We start from the raw sequence: 8,142 nt of genomic DNA on the forward strand, positions 1-8,142 counted from the left end.
CGAACAATCAAAAGCTAAGATATGACTAATATCAAAGGGTGCAACATCAAAGGTGTGAAGGCCAAGGGGAAGGTTTTGTCCCTTCTTTGCAAGATGATCAGCGGCGAAATTTCCTTCATGAGGAGTGTGCACCCATGTAATGTTGGGAACTCTAGTGGACTTGATCTCGATATCTTTCACAAGGGGAGCGCACTAGTACAGGGATGGACAACAATACACCCTTGGGTTATGAACTTTAATGCTTATGAATCAAACTCCACAATAAAAAGATTATAATTATTAGCCATTGCTATTTGGAGTCCATAATTAATCTCCCAGAGCCCAGCATGCATAATTGAGTAACTCCCAAGATTACACGAGAAACCCTTCAAAAATTCTCCTAGGTGGTTCCGAGAAACACCACCACATGATGCATTATTGGAGTGATTCAAAAAAGAGTTATCAACATGAGTTTGATTATGTTTTCCTATGGAGGATTCCAGCGAATATAGCATTCGTGGCTGACACGATGAATGAACTGCTGCGGAATATACTTGGAGAGTCGGTTCGGCTCATCAATCCTTGTTTTGATATGTTCAAGAATTGTGCAGGGAGGTGTCAAAATCATTTTGTTTTCGGGTGAACCAGAGAGAAGAGGTAGCCATGCTGAAAGTGATTTATCAATTATGGTCTTGTGAGAGGTTTCATAAAAGCCATTCCTGCAAATCAGAATTAAAGAGCTTCCTGTGCCAACTCAAAGGAAGAAAGGAAAACCAAACAATCTTAGCAAAATCGCAGTCCCTAAGAGTGTGTAAGGCTATCTCATCATGAATATTGCACCGGAGACACACAGTTGCAATGGTCAGGTGGCACCGTCTCCTCTCTGTGTTGGTGAGGATGGCACTGTGAGCGACTAGCCAAAGGAATAATCTTATGCGCTCAGGGCCATGCCATTTCCAGATGAGGTTGAAGACTTTACTCGGTTGGATAGAGTGATCCATGAGGGTCTGTTAGGCTCCCTTACATTGGAAAGAACCATCATTCGAGAGGCTCCAAGCAATATGATCTAACTGTTTTCAAGGGAAAGGTGGTGATATGGCAGCGATCTTTTGGACCACCTCCTCGTGCAGGCAACCTTTTAACTTGTTTATATCTCAATGTCTTGAAATAGACAAAAATCCATCAAATTATTGCCATGATTAATATCAGCATTTACTGGAGAGCATACGACTCTAATTTTCCCAAATTTGGGACCCAATTATGGTTCCAAAATAAAAAATTATTTTGTAACCATCTCCGATTCTCCATATGTTGTGTTGTTAAACTTCCGGCTAGGAACTACATATTCCTTTCCAAAGATTTGATCTATTTCTCCTCCACTCAACAATAGGAATAATGTCATTGCCGGCATCATATTTTGCTTTAAGAACTTTGGTCTACAAGGCATCCTTTTTAGCTATAAAGCCCCAACCTTTCTTCATCATTAGGGCTTGGTTCATTTTGCTTGCTTGAAGAATCCTTAGGCCACTTGACTTCTTTGGCTTGCCTACTTTTTTCCCACTCAGGAGATGAATTTTCCTAGCTTGGTTGGTATCTCTCCAAATGAAACTCTTGCATTTACAATCAATAGCATTACAAGTAGCAGTTGGAAGTAAAGCAATTTGCATAGTATATAAAGAAGTAGAAGAGAGAATGGATTTCACCAAGGTAGTTCTTCCAGCTAGAGAGACAGAGGAGACCTTCCATGAATTAATTCTGGAATTGAGCTTATTGATGATGTCATTGAAAGTACATTTAGACACCTTTAAGTGCAGTAGGGGAACCCCAAGATATTTCCCAAGGTTGTCCGTCCTAGCAAAATGGAGGGCTTCGCTTACTTTAGTCCTGACATGATTCCCAATATTTTTGGATAAGAAAACTCGCGTCTTGTCAAGACTGACTTTTTGTCCAGAGCTTGTACAAAAGGCTTCAAGGCATCTTGTAATAATATTTTCTTGGTCCACACTCGCTTCAACAAAGAATAAGGTCATCTGCAAAGCATAGATGAGAGATCTGGGGGCCATCCCTCTTGAGATAGATCGGTTTCCAGAAGCCATGCTCAACTGCGACATTAATAAGCTGAGACAACCTCTCAATATAAAGGACACAAATATATGAAAAGATAGGATCCCCTTATTGAATGCCCTTGGATGGAATGAATTTCTCTAACTCTTCGCCGTTTCAAAGCAGCCTCATCTTAGTCGTGGTAATACAAGACATGATGAGATTTATAATGTGAGAGCAAATACCAATATCAACAAGTATATCTTGAATGAAACTCCATTTAAGTATATCATGGGCCTTCCTAGATCAATTTTGATGGCCATCCATCCTTTTGTGTCCTTTTTATTCCTCATGGAGTAGATGATTTCTTGACTGATAATAATATTGTTAGAGCTATGACGTCCTAGAATAAAGCTGTATTGGGGGTCTCACTAACTTCTCCATAATCACCTTCAAACGGTTAGCTAAGACCTTGGTAATCACCTTGTAACTTATCGGCCACAACTGTTTTAGACTAGTGACAGGCTCGACCTTAGGTATAAGAGTGATAAGAGTCTCATTTATATCTTTCACCTTTGCTGGATTTTGAAAAATGTCCCCAATAAGAGAGTAGAGATCATTACCCACTTTTTCCCACTAACTTTGGAAGAAAATAGCTTAAAACTCATCTCTTCCTAGGACTTTATAACCATCCATGCCAAACACAACGATTTTAATTTCCAAAGGGAGGATGCTTTTGCCAATACTCATCAAGTCCTTTCTACAAATAACAAGGAAGGTCCCCTACAAATTAAAAGTAGAGTTAGGTGCTATATCATTATAAAGCTCAGAGAAAAAAAGTAAGGGCCATATTTTCAAGAGTATTTAGATTAGTAATAGAATTACCAGCATCATCTTGTAGAAAATTGACTCTATTTTTCCTTCTTCTAATCATCATGGAACCATGATAAAATTGTGTTTCAATCTCCAAATTCAATCCACTTGCTTCTAAATTTCTGGTGCCACAAAATTTCTTCTTGAGCAAGAGTCTTTTTATACTCCTTCTAGAGTTGTATTTGGAGTTCTTCAAAATAAGAATGACTTTCCTGATTCAGCCTACTAGAAATATCATGAAGCCTTCTCAGGATTTTCCTTTTCTTTTTTAAGATATCACCAAAAATATTAGCATTACATTCCTTGAGAGAATTTTTAAAAGAGAAGATGCCTTCACACCAAGAGTCATCCATATACCAAGAATTTTCACAACATTCTTAAAGTCGAGGTGGGTGAGCCAGGCTACCAAGAAGCGGAATGACCTTCAACCCCTATTAAGAGAAACATCTGCTACAAACTGTAGATAGATTGGAGAATGATTTGATTTAAGGGAGGGGAGATGCTTGATACAAGCTTTAGGGAATCGGATTTGCTAATCCAAGTTGCTGAGACCACAATATAATCTTTTTACTAAGTAGCCTTTTTTTCAAGTAAAAGGCCATCCATCATAATCAAAATCAATTAATCCACATTCAAAAATACAATTTTAGAACTCCGAAAAGGCATCCAAAGCATTTCGAACAAACCCACCCCTTTGCTTAGGCTGATGGAGAATGGCATTGAAATCCCTAATAAGCACTAGGAATGATTAATATGTCCAACCAGATATATGATATTGTATATAAGGAGCGTGTTGTGGTGCGATTAGGACTACCATATACAGCTGGAATTAACCAAGGATCGTTACGAAATGATACCTCCAGATGTACAAATTAATTATTATAAGTCAATACATTAACGTTCTAATACCTAGAATTCAACAAACACCATATGCATCCTGAATGTCCTTAGGATTCCACAATAAACGATCCATCAAGACCTATTTTTTCTCGGATAGTTTTGCCTCTTGGACCAGACACATGGGTTTCCAGCAAGATTATAAAATCAGAATTATACTCTCTATTCAAATCTCTAATAAGAGAAGGAAAGAATTTACCTCCAGCACCGCGACAATTCAAACTAATTATGTTCATCATCATAAAACCATAGACGGAGAAAGCAACCATCAAAGATTAAAAAATCAAGATTGGGTATGAACCCTGCTACCTGAAACGGGTTTGACAAGAGAGGCACTTCATCAATTAGTATGGTCTTCATCCAACATCACCGTATCCCTGTCCGAGGGTCTCTCTAAATCATTTTCCGAGTTGCTCCCAAGATTCTTGGTGTTAAGACAAATCTTGCTTCCCAACTTGGATTATGATATCAACCTTTACCATAAAATTATCCAGAACAGCATCAGCTTTCTTCGAAACTTCAAAGGCATCTTATTGTTCCTGCTGTAGACATATCATATTTTCAAAATCACAATTTCCATAGCTACCACATCCAGGTTCTTTTCTTTTATTTTAGGTCGAGCTTCATCATTGTTGGAGGCTTGTTGTATAATAATTTGTTTGTCAATATTCTTAGACATGGGCTTAATTCCCTTCTCCTTAGATCCTGATCCAATCCCCATAAGAGTATTTTTCTTATTTCCTTGTGGGTTCTTTCCAGCCCCTTGCCTTAGAACTTTTCCCGTGATGGGTTGGGTCCTTTCATCATCTTTCTCGGCCTTATGCATTTGTGGCCCAATTATTGGCCTAGCACTCTTAGGAAGCATTGTCTTCATGCATCTCATGCATATTAGTTTCATGTTCATGCTCTTCATACAAAACACTAAATCTCGAGTTGTTATTCATATATTGTTCTTCCGAAATATCCTTGTATCCGTATTTGGAATCAAAATTAGAATTATGATAATTAGCATTTTCTCCCATAGGCATGTTTTCCTTTCCATGCCTATAATGTCTTCTCACCATCATCCATGGGCCAAAATTTGGTGGAGACTGATTGGTCCGCATATCACGTTGTATCTCAGATGCATGAGTCTTTTCCAAATTTAGATTATCATTAACGTGATTCTCACCAAAATTCTCTTTCTCAACATTGTTTTCTCTCCCAGGATGTTCTCCATTTCCTGGTTGTTCTCGTTAGCAGTTGCTGTTTTACCACATAGCTCCGATTGATGTCCATAAATATCACAAGAAAAATATATCTGATGTAGTACTTCATATTCAATATTGAGTACACACCCAAGGATAGAGATGCGAGGACAAGTTTCTTTGCAAGATCAATCTCAACACTAATGCGAGCAAATTTGCCTCCCGAATGAATAGATGTTGTACAATCGATTTTAAGCATTTGGCCTAGAGCACCCAGTCTCCATAGGAATTAAGGATTATAGAGCTCTATAGGAAGGTTCAAAATCTAATCCATGTCGCAATCTTCTTTACTTCCTTTTCAGATGTAAGAAAAAATGGTCTCCACCTTTGAACAATAAGATAATGAGCCGCCACCATACATAAGGGCATGAGAGTAATTCTCCTCATCTGCAAGGTGAACAAAAAAATAGTCACGATCTATATCAATGATATTTACATTTGAGTTAGAGCAAACATCTCCTTTGGTTTAGCCCACTGCCCATTATCAAGTCTCCTTAAGTTCAGATTTGGCCGCTTGCAAATATCCATTAAGTCTAACCGTGCGTTATCGTTATCTTTTATTCGCTCATCGTCCATTATTGTGTGCAAGAGATTATCGAACACGTTTTTCTCAATGTGCATCACATCAAGACAATGTCGAACCAAGTTGTCTCTCCAATAAAGCAACTCCAAGAATATACTCTGTTTAGTCCAATTATGCTCCCTGCCATATCCCGGAGGCCTCAAAGCTGCCCCATTTTCAACGATCTTTGGGATTTTACTGAGACGATCCCAAACTTGCCAATTACTAAACTTTTTGGGTGTCTTTTCGTGTTCAGTTGTATTCTTTTTGAATGAGTCCCTGATACCCTGAAAAGGATGATTATAGTCGAGGAATCTTTGATGGCAATCAAACCACAAATTCTTACCGCCATTCAGCAACCAAAATGCCTTCATATCCTCATACAAATGGGGCATGCTATTCTACCCTGAGTGGACCAACCTAACAACATGTCGTATGCAGGAAAGTCGTTAATGGTTAATATCAAGGCAGCCCGCAGTTGAAAGTTTATCTTCGTCAAAATATCATACGTTTCTACACTATCAATCCACAACTTCTTTAACTCATTCACCAAGGGCTGCAAGAAGACATCTATTTTGGCCTTTGAATTGGTGGGATTAGGTATGATGCAAGTTAGAAACATGTATGGGTCCTTCATGTACATTTCACGACTACAAGCTAACATGAGTACGGGTTACCGAAATTGGAGCTTGGTGTGAACCATCAAAGCACAAAGCTAATCTAACGTTTCTAGCCTCACTCGCAAACATAGGATGGACACAATCAAAATACTTCCAGGCTTCTCCATGTGACGGATGCGTCATAGTTCCATCATCTCTCTTGTTGTTACTATGCCAGGTCATGTGAGGGGTCAAACTCATCGATGCATATAATCGTTTCAGCCTAGGGATCAACGGCAAGTAGTGCATCTGTTTTATTGGAACTCTCTTTAACTGATGCTAACCAATTTGTTCTCTCTCGACTTGAAACCTCGGTGATTTACAGAATCTGCATTCAACTAGGTCTGTATCCCCCTTGTAATACAGCATGCACCCATTCAAGCAATAATCAATTTTCAACGACTTTAGACCCAATTTCGAAACTAGCTTCTTTGCTTTGTAATGGCTTTGTGGGATGTCAGAGGTCTTGACAGGTACCAATTATTGTAAAAGGTGGCTCACTTATCAAAAGACTCTTGCATACGATTTGACTCTGACTTAATATTCATCATTCTAACACATGCAAACAACTTCGAATGAACGCTTCCCTCAAACAATGGTCTCGCAGCAGATTCTAACAAATGATAAAATATCTTTGCCTCTAGGTTAGGCTCTTGTTCAGCCTCTTCCTGCTCTGTAATACCTATTGCATCAAACACCATCTCGTTGTATCTCTGTTGGTTACCCTCCCAAATCATGTCTTCGATGTTTAGTTCTCTTTCGACTCGAACCCTCATTGATCAACAGTTAGACCTATTGAAATTCAAGCCAGGCCTGTTAATTCCCTGTTTGTCCACTTCTCCATGCTTCGTCCACATCCAATACCCATCCTTGAACCCATTACGATAAAGGTAAAGCGTTATATCTACAGGTCTTAACCACTTAGCCAGCCGACACTTTTCACACAGAAACTTAGATACCCCTTCAGACATAAACGGTTCCATGTTGAACACATACCCAACAAAATGCGTCAACCCCCTCAAAGCATTCAAGTTTTAATTCCCCCGTCCACTGTTATTTCTATCATATATCCATAGATGATGACTTGGAATTATTTTGAATCACACACCCTAGAATTCGACAAATAAGACAAAATTATTAAAGTTTTTACAAAATCTGGCATAGCATACCCTATAATTTGAATCTTCTACAAACCAAACAAGTTTTAAAACAAATCGTACAAAATTACGGCAGAACTTCCCCTTAATTCAAAGACATCCATCAAATAAATAGAACAATTTTTACAAACAAAACAATTGCAAGCATGTATTAGAACAAACACAAATTCAATAACATATCAAATCCTAACCGTTCTAGTGCGCAACCCCTTATAATTCTAAAATTTTTCAGCAAACAAAGGTTTCGAGAAGGTGCCTCTGCGCGATCTTCTTCCACTTCCATCCTAAAATGCTATCCTAGAAAAAAAAAATCGAACATAAAACTTAAACAATTGATTATAGTTAGAGATAGAAAATCTTTTAATCAATAATTTGATAACAAAGTACATAACAAAATCCTATATTCACAACAAAATCTGAAAAAACTAAAAACCACAAGCCAAACCCTAACCACAAACTCCATTACCATAATTTAGCCAACAATTTGATAAAATGCCTAACAAAATTCTAAAGTCACAAAAAAAATCCGAAAAACAACCAAAAAAATCTATACCTAATCCTAATCATAAACTCCATTACACTAATTTAATCAATAATTTCATAAACTATTTACCAAAAAATCCTAAACTCACATAAAAATCTTAATAAAATTAAAAAACTATTCCAAACTTACCTTTGATCGTGGCTGCAGGATGCTGGAACAATGGCAGTATTAGTAGTGACGG

The sequence above is a fragment of the Arachis ipaensis genome, chromosome B2, assembly GCF_059453495.1.
Source record: "Arachis ipaensis isolate K30076 ecotype BB chromosome B2, ASM5945349v1, whole genome shotgun sequence".
NCBI classification, from domain to species: Eukaryota; Viridiplantae; Streptophyta; class Magnoliopsida; order Fabales; family Fabaceae; genus Arachis; species Arachis ipaensis.